This window comes from Nymphalis io, chromosome 29 (genome assembly GCF_905147045.1).
Source record: "Nymphalis io chromosome 29, ilAglIoxx1.1, whole genome shotgun sequence".
NCBI classification, from domain to species: Eukaryota; Metazoa; Arthropoda; class Insecta; order Lepidoptera; family Nymphalidae; genus Nymphalis; species Nymphalis io.
Genome location: NC_065916.1, coordinates 4536903 through 4550047, shown reverse-complemented (window position 1 = coordinate 4550047; position 13145 = coordinate 4536903). Strand labels below are relative to the sequence as shown.

The 13145-nt window shown below is 38.2% G+C and overlaps 1 pseudogene; it reads right to left on the bottom strand.

Annotated features, from left to right (window-relative positions):
* Window positions 1–13145, bottom strand: part of LOC126779494 (GTP-binding protein 2-like) — a 55258-nt pseudogene that overhangs the window by 33426 nt on the left and 8687 nt on the right.

The window sequence follows — 13145 nt, the reverse complement described above, 5'->3', positions numbered from 1 at the left end:
CAAATAAATACGGAGTCCATTAATAAACTAAAGTGCTTCGTTATATGTATATATGTTATTTTAATTTATTCGTTATCCTATTTATAAATTTCTAACGACAACATTATTTAACATTCTTCATGAATTTATAATATTATTAGATTCCGAGTCAAGAGGGTAACATAGAAATATATGTGGCAACCATTCTTTATGAGGAGAACGCTAATCCAGTACCATATAAAGATGCCGAAGTACTATTGATAACGGAAACAAAAACAAACAATGCAACGGTTTTCGGGTGTAGGAGGAAAACAAAAAATATTATAATTAAAAAAAATGTATAATAAACATTAAAAAGTAAAATTTAATAACCCTATTTAGTTTTAATTAAGTCCCGAAAATCTCCCAAAACAGGGAACGCGGGCCCACCTTGCGGATGTACACCTCGGTGACGGCGCGCGCGGGCGCCACGCGGCGGGCCCGCGCGCCCACGAGCGCGGCGCCGAGCGCGCGCGCCATGTCCCGCAGCGCACGCAGCGACGCCCGCAGCCCGCGCAGCGCGCCGCAGTCGTGCACGCCCACCACGTACACCGCCGCGCCGCCGCCCGAGCGCAGCTGCCACTTCAGCTGCGGGGGGGGGGGGGCAAGTGTTGAGGTGTCGTGGTGACAATACGATATATTTTTACTGGTGGGAGAGCTTTGTGCGAGCCCGTCCGGGTAGGTCCCACCCCCTCGTCAGATATTCTACCGCAGACCAGCGGTACTCGGTATTGTTGTGTTCCTGTTTGAAGGGTGAGTGAGCCAGTGTAAATACAGGCACGGGGGACATAGCATCTTAGTTCCCGAGGTTGGTGGCGCATTGATGATGTGAGCGATGATTAACATTTCTTACAATGCCAATGTCTATGGACGTCGATGACCACTTCCCATCGGGTGGCCCATATGCTCGTCCGCCTTCCTATTCTATAAAAAAAAAATATCTCGCTGAATGTCAACCGCCTATCAAAATTCATTTTAATTAAACGATTCGCTAACTAACAGCTCCACACGTGTGTATCCGGGGCATTATTATGCTTTTGACATGCCGCTTAACGTTGTACGTCACTCGAAACGGCGCCACCTATCGGCCCCGAGTGGAACTACGAGCATCGCATCGATATATTTCACGAGCACAACCTCAATAAAATTGTTTGTATTATACGCTCAAATTGAATATACATATATATTGCTTAAACGACACATAAAAACGCTATTGTTTTTTCTTAATCCGTGTTATAAAATGAATAACCTCGTGGCGTTGAGCTGTCAAGACCACAGGGTCTGTATGAAAGCACACACTGTAGCTCGTGGTTGCGTTTTATCAGCGTTAACAGTCAAAATTAGCATATTTTTAAAACCTTCGTGATTTAATAAAATATTTCGAGCAAGTAAAATGTTTTCCTAATAAATTGTTTGTTTTATATCAATTAATAACCGTTGTGTGATATCAAAGGTATTTTTTTTTTATAGAATAGGAAAGCGGACGAGCATATGGGCCACCTGATGGTAAGTGGTCACTAACGCCCATAGACATAGCATTGTAAGAAATGTTAACCATCGCTTACATCGCAAATGCGCCACCAACCTTGGGAACTGAGACGTTATGTCCCTTGTGCCTGTAATTATACTGTCTCACTCACCCTTCAAACCGGAACACAACAATACCAAGTACTGCTGTTTTGCGGTAGAATATCTGATGAGTGGGTGATACCTACCCAGTTAGCTACCTAAGTTATATATAATGTTATATATTTAATATTATTTATTATTCACTTGCGTCACCAGGTGCTGGGAGCGTCGCTCGCATGGCGAGACCAGCTGCAGTTTGTACTCGACGTTCCCGAAACGAGGCTCCGGGGGTAGACTCCCGTAGCACTCGTCACCGGAATCGTCGGCGTCGGATGTTCTGAGGGCCAAATCGAATTTATTTAACATTGATCTTATTTCGATTAATGCCATCCGCGTTCGGTGAGACCGACTCACTGTTTATGATCTCCTGGTACATTAACATCGTGATCCTAATTCTAAATCTTTGAAACTAATAATAATAATATCCTGGGACATTTTTCACACACGGCCATCTGATCCCAAATTAAGCTCGTACATAACTCGTGCTATGAAAACCAGACAACTGATATACTACATATACTACTTTTCTTTTGTAAATACATACTTATACAGAAAATTACACCCAGACTCAGGACAAACAGACATGTTCATGCACACAAATGTCTGTCCTGGGTGGGAATCGAACCCACAACCTTCGGCGTGAAAAGGCAAGTATCTACCAACCGCGCCAAACGTCTCGTCAAAATTAACTCTTTTAATCTAATCGTTCGGTGAGACCGACTCACTGTTTATGATCTCCTGGTACATTAACACTGTAATCCTAACTGAAACTAATTGACTCTTTCAATCTAATTGTTCGGTGAGACCGACTCACTGTTTTTGATCTCCTGGTACATTAACACTGTAATCCTAACTGAAACTAATTGACTCTTTTAATCTAATCGTTCGGTGAAACCGTCTCACTGTTTATGTTCTCCTGGTACATTAACATCGTAATCCTAATTCTAAATCTTTGAAACTAATAATAATAATATCCTGGGACATTTTTCACACACGGCCATCTGATCCCAAATTAAGCTTGTACAAAACTCGTGCTATGGAAACCAGACAACTGATATACTACATATACTACTTTTCTTATGTAAATACATATTTATACAGAAAATTACACCCAGACTCAGGACAAACAGACATGTTCATGCACACAAATGCAAACACTGTAATCCTTACTGAAACTAATTGACTCTTTTAATCTAATCGTTTGGTGAGACCGACTTACTGTTTATGATCTCCTGGTACATTAACACTGTAATCCTAACTGAAACTAATTGACTCTTTTAATCTAATCGTTCGGTGAGACCGACTCACTGTTTATGATCTCCTGGTACATTAACACTGTAATCCTAACTGAAACTAATTGACTCTTTTAATCTAATCCTTCGGTGAGACCGACTCACTGTTTATGATCTCCTGGTACATTAACACTGTAATCCTAACTGAAACTAATTGACTCTTTTAATCTAATCCTTCGGTGAGACCGACTCACTGTTTATGATCTCCTGGTACATTAACACTGTAATCCTAACTGAAACTAATTGACTCTTTTAATCTAATCGTTCGGTGAGACCGACTCACTGTTTATGATCTCCTGGTACATTAACACTGTAATCCTAACTGAAACTAATTGACTCTTTTAATCTAATCGTTCGGTGAGACCGACTCACTGTTTATGATCTCCTGGTACATTAACACTGTAAACCTAACTGAAACGAATTGACTCTTTTAATGTAATCGTTCGGTGAGACCGACTCACTGTTTATGATCTCCTGGTACATTAACACTGTAATCCTAATTCTACATCTCTGAAACTAATTGACTCTTTTAATCTAGATGTTAGTTAATGAGCTTAAATATAAAGCCTTGATTGAAATACCGGGTGAAGCGAATAGATATGTTATTGTTTCTTGCTCTTCCATACCGTGGAAAGCAAGCAAAGCCTTAAGAAAAAACGTATAATTACCCAAAATTACAACACATAAGAGATGAGATGGTCTAGTGGTAAGAACGCATGAATCTTGAACGATGATCGTGAGTTCAAGCCCGGGCAAGCACCACTGAATTTTCATGTACTTAATTTGTCATTATAATTCATCTCGTGCTTTACGGTGAAGGAAAACATCGTGAGGAAACCTGCATGTGTCTAATTTCACTGAAATTTTGCCACATGTGTATTCCACCAACCCGCATTGGAGCAGCGTGGTGGAACAAGCTCCATACCTTCTCTTCAAAAAGGGAGAGGAGATCTTAGCCCAGCAGTGGGACATACACAGGCTGTTACTTTACTTTACTACTTTACAACACATAAATTATAATACTTTTTTTTAATTAACAAAAAACATCACTTACGTATCATCGCAGAAGTCTTCCATATCATCAGAGCTGTAGAAGACGTCACTCTCCAAGTCCTCGGAATTGAAATCACCAACTTCTGACCTTCTCCAACTTATCGATGACATTGTACACTCTATCGGCAAACTTTGTCCCACTTCTCGTTGCATCCTCATCATCATTGGTCGGTTTCCTCTTCGTCTTCTTAAAATCGTCTTCCGATTTCAAATCGTTGACGTTCTTTCCGATTTTCTCGTCACAGACCTTTGGTATCGACGATTGATTATTCAACGGTTCCGGTACTTCTTGTGATGAACTCTGCCATGCTGTTGTTAGGACGTCCTTCGCTGGCGATACTTTGTTCTTCTTCCTTCTGTTCTTCCTGCCCGAGTTCCTTCTGCAGCGTTAAATTTTCAAAAATCCTTCCTAAGTGCTAACCTATTGCGTAAAAGGAACCCGTATGCAAATTTTCATGTCGCAGTAGTTTGGGCTGTGCGTTTATATGCCAGTATGTTATATATATGTAAATGAAGCTCTTTGGGCGCTTCATTAAATTTAAATTGCACGTGCATTAACTTCGACTTAATACGTCCAAGTATTATCTATTGTGGCAACACTTTGCATTATGTCATGTGTCATTCTATAATTAGAGAAATTCACACTGGCTTAATATAATAAAAAGTTAACGACGTTTTTTAAAAAAAGAAACAATTCAGATTGTAAAAAAATATTTGAAGCAATAGCTTGTAATGTTGTTTCTTTTTACGGGTTAGTAAATAATTATAATTTGTACTCATACTTTGTTTGCAGAAGTAATTTGTGATATGATATAAAAAAGAATTAATTTCGCTTAACAGAGCAACGACTTTAGTTTTTATTTCAATAAATAAACTTATTACATATATACAAAGGTTTGTACATACCCTTGGGTGCGTCTGGGTTCTTCCTGCCGTTCTCTTGATCGTTTTTATGTTTTTTCTTATTATTCTGTCTGTTCGTATTGCCATCTGACGGATCGAAGAGGCTGAAGAACGAGTCCATTTTTGTCTGAAAAATTAGATTACCCATTATTGTTCGAATAATAATAATATCCTGGGACATTATTCCCACACGGCCATCTGATCCCAAACTAAGCAGAGCTCGTACTACGGAAATCAGACAACTGATATACTACATATACTACTTTTCTTTTACCCAGACTAGGGACAAACAGACATGTTCATGCACACGAATATCTGTCCTGGTGGGAATCGAACCAACAACCTTCGGCGTGAAAGGTAAGTGTCTACCAACCACGCCAACCGGCCCGTCAATAATGAAATTTAAATATTAAACAAATGGAAGAAATATGTATAATCCGCGCGCGATTAGAATGGTATAAGACATTTTGGAACCAAGACTCGCGTGGATTTTTGCTTTTTATTTGTTATTTTATTGATTTATGGTTAGACAATTATTTTAGAATGTCTTACTTATACTTTTAGATTTAGTTATGTTTATTAAGCTTATTTTTGTTTTGCTTTTAGAATACTAGTTAACACTCGCAGTTTCGCACGCGTGTTATAGGGGGGTGGTTAAGCCGTGAAAGCGTAACAGACATACAGTTACTTTCGCATTTATAATATTAAGTATAGATGATATTTTTGTTCAGAACTTCATTGCTTACGTTTCAACAATACAACAACAACCGAAGGGAGTCCAAGCGCTTGACCAACGGCTTTTCGTGCTTTCCGAGGCACGGGTATGAACACACATCTAACATCCAAATTCTCAATAGCAGCTCGGAGCTGCTATTGAGAATTTTCAAAAGAATAACCCAATAAATTTCTATCAGCCCCACCCGGGGATTGAACTGAGGACCTCGAGATCAGCGGCCTTATATATCGCTTCTAGACCAACAGGGTCAAAAGAATCCTTACTAATATTACGAATGTGAAAGTGTGTTTGTTTCTTTGTTACTCTTTTACGTTTTAACTTCTCGACCGATTATCAGGACCGAAAAAATGTTGACATTGTAACAGAAAAGGACAAAGGACATACATCTGTCTCAGTCCCTCAAACATGGGTCAAGCTGCGGGCGAAAACTATTATTATATAAATAGATGTACTTCGCAGTGTCACCCTCTTTAAATTTAGACTCTTAACGTGACAATCGTGAATTTTCTTATTATAAATAAATTTAAATAGAGTTCACTGACACGATAAAAATAAAATTAGCATGCTTTGAATCCGTAACAGCCTGTGAATGTCCCACTGCTGGGCTAAAGTCCTCCTCTCCTCTTTTTGAGGAGAAGGTTTGCAGCTTATTCCACAACGCTGCTCCGATGCCGGTTGGTGGAATACACATGTGGCAGAATTTCAGTGTAATCAGACACATGCAGATTTCCTCACGATGTTTTCCTTCACCGTAAAGCAAGAGATGAATTATAATCACAAATTAAGCACATGAAAATTCAGTGGTGCTTGGCCGGGTTTGAACCCACGATCATCGGTTAAGATTCATGCGTTGTTACCACTGGGCCATCTCGGCTCTATGTTTTGAATAAAACTACTAATATACATAATAACATTAAGCATATTTGTTAAGAAATAATCGCAAGACCTCCCCGAACATCGAGCGCTACCAAGAAATACCATACCGTGAGAAATAATCACACCATGCATTCCTTGAAGCTAGCACCTGTTGCCAGCGTCGCTGCTTTGTTTCGCAAGACCTCCCGAACATCGAGTGCTACCAAGAATTACCATACCGTGGGGACCATTCAGTGATTCACCGATTTCGTTATAAATATGTAATTCAGACTACAGATCTTCACTTTTTGTTCTAATATCGAACAGACTGTCACGTATTAGAAATTAGAAATAATTAATTGTTAAATTTAATTACTTAAATAAACGTATAAGTTAAATTCGTTCGGTTTCATTCTGCATCCTCAACGGCAGCCCTACGTAATTGGCGCAGTCGGTAGGATGCTCGCGGAACGTTTCGCGTAGAAGATTTCCGTAATCGTGTGAAGCCCCGCCGTAGCTTGTCTAGCTGCTGCATCCAGAGCATCCGAATCTACGAGTAGTGCTGCACCAGAGGTATCCAGACATCGATAACGCAGAGAGACCGAAACATGTTCATGTGAGTACACTAGATTCTTTTTAGTGGTTGCTCAATCCTAGCCTAACTAACCTGTTAATAAAATTTGCCAAGATTTTTCATTTAAGAAAATCGAAGGAACCTAGGATAGTTATTAGTAGTAGGCAAACTTTCGTAGATAATAGAAGAGATATTAGTTTAAGTAGTATAGAAGAACAAACGGAAATGTCTGAGTTAGACACCATTTATAAAGCCTTAAGGTTGGTACCCGAGTTCGACGGGAACCCAAATGTACTTACTAGATTTTTAAAATTATGTGACCAATTGGTAGGACAGTTTTGTAGTGATAGTAGTAGTGAATTAAGTAGGTGTGCTCTTCTCAACGGAATTCTTAACAAAGTAACAGGCTCTGCTGCTCGCTTAATTAATTCTAATGGGATTCCATCCGACTGGCAAGGCATTCGAACTGCTTTAGTGAACAACTTCGCGGACCAACGAGATGAGACCGCTCTATATAACGATTTAGCTATTTTATCGCAAGGTTCTAGCACCGCGCAGGAGTATTATGAGCGTTGCCAGAATCTATACAGTACTATAATGACCTATGTAAACCTGCATGATACCCTTGAGACCACCATTAATGCTAAACGAGATCTTTATCGTAAATTAACGCTTCAAGCGTATTTGCGAGGTTTGAACGATCCCTTAGGATCGCGCATACGCTGCATGCGCCCTGAGACCATCGAAAAGGCATTAGAATTCGTACATGAGGAGATGAATACTATGTACCTACAAAATCGGAACCAAAGATTACCTGACAAAAAATCTATAAATTCTATGTCCGTACCAAATCATTTTGTAAGTGCCTATAAAATGCCTAACCAACAGTTTTCAATGCCCGCGCCTAAACCTTTTAACTTTAATATACCTGGCCCTTCACGCCCTCATTTCGTTCCACCATCTACACCGCAATGGAGACAGAATCTGTATCAACCCCGCCAATTCGGTCCAACACGTACGCAACAAATTTTTAGATCGTCACCGCCAAATTATAACCCTCAACAAAATAACTTTCAAATAGGTTCACGTCTTAACCACCAAGCTGTTAACCAACCACGTCCTATGAGTGGAGTAAGCCATTATGTTACAAGACCATTGCCGCCTACACAACCAGCAATTATAGGACATAACTGGGCAAAATCCGGGAACCCACCCCCTACGAACTACTTTAAATCTAAAGAAGTAAATTACAATAGTTTCATTGACAATTCTATATACGATGAATATGCCGATTATTACGATCCATTATTCCGTTCTCGATTACGACACTTATATAGTTATGTTAAATAAACTAAAAGGTTTATACAATTCAAATGTAGTGCTAGATATTAATTTTAGGGAATATTTAGATCTATTAAGATTAGGATATTATTATAAAGATAATGATATAATCTTGGTAATTAAGTTTCCAATCATGAATCCCAATAACTACATCCTTTACAAATTGTCCTTAGCCCCTAATAGTAATGATAAAATTATAATCCCTACCTATCCATACGTAGCAATTCACGAGAAAGATCTACTGTATATAGAGACAGAATGTCCGAAGTACAGTCACGGTCATCTTTGCGAGGACAACTTAAACCGACACTATGTTCTGAGCTTTCCCAACTTAACGAAAGTTCATTTAACCTGTTCTCAAGATCAATACAAAAACCTTCTCGGAAGCTATCTAGCTGAAATACCTAAAGGGTGTGCTCTACAAACGTCCATCTTCACCATCACTAACCACCATGATCAAGTAAAAGGACAAGTTTTGAAAATGTTGAATATAGAATATAGTAATGAAGATCCATACAAAGCGACAGCGAAAAACATCTTGAAATTGAACAGTATAGATTTGACTCACTTACATTCACATACTGGTGGTAGGGCTTCGTGCAAGCTCGTCTGGGTAGGTACCACCCACTCATCAGATATTCTACCGCAAAACAGCAATACTTGATATTGTTGTGTTCTGGTTTGTAGGGTGAGTGAGCCAGTGTAATTACAGGCACAAGGGACATAAAATCTTAGTTCCCAAGGTTGGTGGCGCATTGGATATGTAAGCGATGGTTGACATTTCTTACAATGCTAATGTCTAAGAGCGTTGGTGACCACTTACCATCAGGTGGCCCATATGCTCGTCCGCCTTCCTATTCTATAAAAAAAAAAAAACATTCAACCAATACCAGGATTGCCTCTCAAGAACCAGTGACTTTGGAATTGTCGAACTTAGACACGCTCTATCACACGACTATACCTGTCTACCTACTCATCGGTGCATCAGTACTCACTATTAGCATCGTCCTCATTCGTCGCAAATGTATGCTTTCAAAGAATACTAACCAGAAGGAAAATGAGGCAACCAGAACACAAGAAGTCCAGGACAGCCCCAGAGATCCTATGTCTCTATCAGCACTATTTTCGACAAAAGTCTCCAAATAGCTGCTGATCCTGCGGAGGGAGTTGTTAAGAAATAATCGCAAGACCTCCCCGAACATCGAGCGCTACCAAGAAATACCATACCGTGAGAAATAATCACACCATGCATTCCTTGAAGCTAGCACCTGTTGCCAGCGTCGCTGCTTTGTTTCGCAAGACCTCCCGAACATCGAGTGCTACCAAGAATTACCATACCGTGGGGACCATTCAGTGATCGGTGAATCATTTCGTTATAAATATGTAATTCAGACTACAGATCTTCACTTTTTGTTCTAATATCGAACAGACTGTCACGTATTAGAAATTAGAAATAATTAATTGTTAAATTTAATTACTTAAATAAACGTATAAGTTAAATTCGTTCGGTTTCATTCTGCATCCTCAACGGCAGCCCTACGTAATTTATTAATAAATGAAAAGGAATGTTTGTAAGTATGTTTGTCGTTATGTAAACCTTCTTGAACTAATCATTCGATTGTGTATGAGTTTTGGTGAGGTGTTCTGTGTAAAACTGCGAAGATTTCTGACTCAAAAATAAGTAATTTTTTTTTGTCTGTCCTTCCGTAAAAACATTTTATTTAAGCCCTTAAAATATTACGGAGTTAGTAATCTATATAATAACGCGCTTCTAACCACGAGGGTAATGCAGTAACCTGAGACAGCTCCTAACCTTCATAGAGGGATATAAGACCTTAAAGCTTAAAGCAGCAGTAGATACTTGTCTTTTTTTTGTATCTTGTAAAATGCTCGAATTCAGGGCGTCATTTTCTTTGACGTCAAAAAAAAACCTGTCATAGTTTTTTCTTATAATCATTGTATTAAAGAAAAATCATGACGGCAACTTTAAAATAACATATATGTATACTAATATTATCGACATTAGCTAGCCCTTACTACATCTATAAACATACTTACATAGGTACAAGTTCTGTAGACATATATGAATTTGCATATTTCGACCGTAATTTTTTCTACTCTTTAATTTTTTTTTATGAATAACACTAAAGCTCAAAAAAAAGAATCCTTTAACAAAGGAGAAGAAGGCACTGAACTGTTTTATCTAAAGTCTATATAATCTGATACAGTGAAGTGGCATAATTTCATCGGACTCACGTGTGGATTCTACCGAGACGATACGACACGAAATTAAATATAAGTATATTGTTTTATATTAATAATTACTACCTAACGTTGAAAATAACAAAAATTAAAACAAACTAAGCCTTAATTTAAAATTGGAACTCAATTTGAAAGCGAATATTTATTTGCTCATACAATAGACATACGATAACGCGACCACAGAACCGCCGACTAAGATTTATTGTATAGCTCTATGTATAATAATAATAATAATATCCTGGGACTTTATTCACACACGGCCATCTGATCCCAAATTAAGCAGAGCTTGGGCCATGGAAACCAGACAACTGATATACTACATATGTATACTACTTTTCTTTTGTAAATACATACTTATATAGATAATTACACCCAGACTCAGGACAAACAGACATGTTCATGCACACAAATGTCTGTCCTGGGTGGGAATCGAACCCACAACCTTCGGCGTGAAAGGCAGGACCTACCAACCACGCCAAACGGCTCGTCATATAATATAAATACTACTGCTAGGCTTCAAATTAGTTCCGCCCGAGGTTTTATTCACATTCCTTTTTTTATAAACAAATTAGTCTCATAAAAGGCTCGAATTCAGGGCGTCATTTTGTTTAACTTCAATTGAATAGAATGCGAATAAAACTGCGGGACAGCGCTTGTATATTTTGAAGTTTTATTTTAACAAATAAATATTGAAAATCGATTTCATAATTATAGTATTATTGTAAAATAAAAGCTTTATAAATTGTTTTGGCAACACACCATATTTTCATTTCTGGCATTGGTTATTTTTTTTTTATTGAAGTGGTATATTGCCAATTTCTGTATTTATTCTGGATGTTCCGAAAATGTCATTATATGTAACAGAGTCGAACAAGCAATGTAATTCAAAATTATTTTATGTTATTTTTAGGAAGTACGAGTAAGCTGGCTGGTTAAGGTCTGTTCTACCTTTTTGGATAATACACAGTGGATTGTTTAGCAGAATTTCAGTGAAATTTGATAATTATAAATGCAGGCTGTCTCACGATATTTTTAAACGCAAACTAATCACATGAAAATTCACTGGTGCTTGTTTAGGTTTGAAACAGTCATTATTGTTTAAGGTAGTGTTATATGTATTTCACTATGCCTGCTCGATATATATATTTAAAAAAAACACACAGAAAGTGACTTGGGAACAGATAAGTAACGTTTCTTTTGAATACAATAACATAACATGAATGACAAATTTCATTATCAAAATAATCACAACAGATAACCGATAAGGCATTTTAATGTTTTTATTAGTCATAACAGATTAGAAAAAGTTAAATTAAAAAAAATCTTTTTGTATGTTTACTATAAAATATGTTTATAAATGTTATATTATTTTATAAGAAAGGGGGGTAAGGGGGGAACGGAACTACCATCTAAACCGACCCAATTGCCAACCTCACCTGCACGTGGTGCTCCCTGCTAGATAACAGACGAGGCTCTGGCGACCGATCAATGGCGGTATAACCTTACGCACCATGATTGGAAAAAGGGAAACAGCGACCTTGAGGTACAAGTAACCTCTAAAATGTCTGGTGCAGAAGGCAAGGGGAAACCACTGCACTATTATTCCCTAGTTATCGGCAGCTTTATGGAATAGTCTAAGAAAGAAATGGCCCCGAGTTCCTGGCGTCCCTTAGATGGGACAGGGGTGCTAAGAATCTCCAGGTGGAAAAAACAACAAATGAAGATAGGAACGTGGAACGTCAGAAGCTTGAAGAGTCCTGAAAAAGTCTACAATGTCTGCAAAGAAATGCAACGAATGAAGATTAACATCATGGGACTAAGTGAGATTAGATGGATAGGCAAAGGTAAACACCAAATAGATAATAATTACACCATGTATTACTCTGGTTCCGAGGATAGCTCCAAAAAGTATGGAGTGGGAATAATCATAAACACAAAATACATTAATACACCTGTTAACTTAGTACCAAAATCAAACCGAACCATGTTAATATCATGTAGACTCAAACAACTAAAGAAGAGAACACAGTACCACGCAATAGACGTGAGGAAACTTAAAGAACTTAACATCCAAGATAAAGTGGCGAAAGAAATAAACGAGTGGGCAGCAGATGAGAAACCTGGGATAATGCGTACGGTGGAGGAAGAGTGGTGTTCAATGAAGAACAAAATATTAAACATCAATAAGACACACTTGAAAAGAGATTGGATTCCTAAGCAGAGTTGGATGACAGAAAAAATATATGATCTTATCGAAGAAAGGAGAATCTACAAGAATTCCGACAATAGCAAGTATACTGAGATTGATAAGAAAATTCGGCGTGAAGTTCGTTATGCTAGAGATGCTTGGTATCAGTGCAAGTGTGATTTTGTGGAGGACCTTTATGCTAAACATGATGCATTTAACCTGCATAAGGAAATAAAATCTTTGGTAGGACACAAAAAGACGACTCACCAACTTACGGATGAAAATAATATTCCC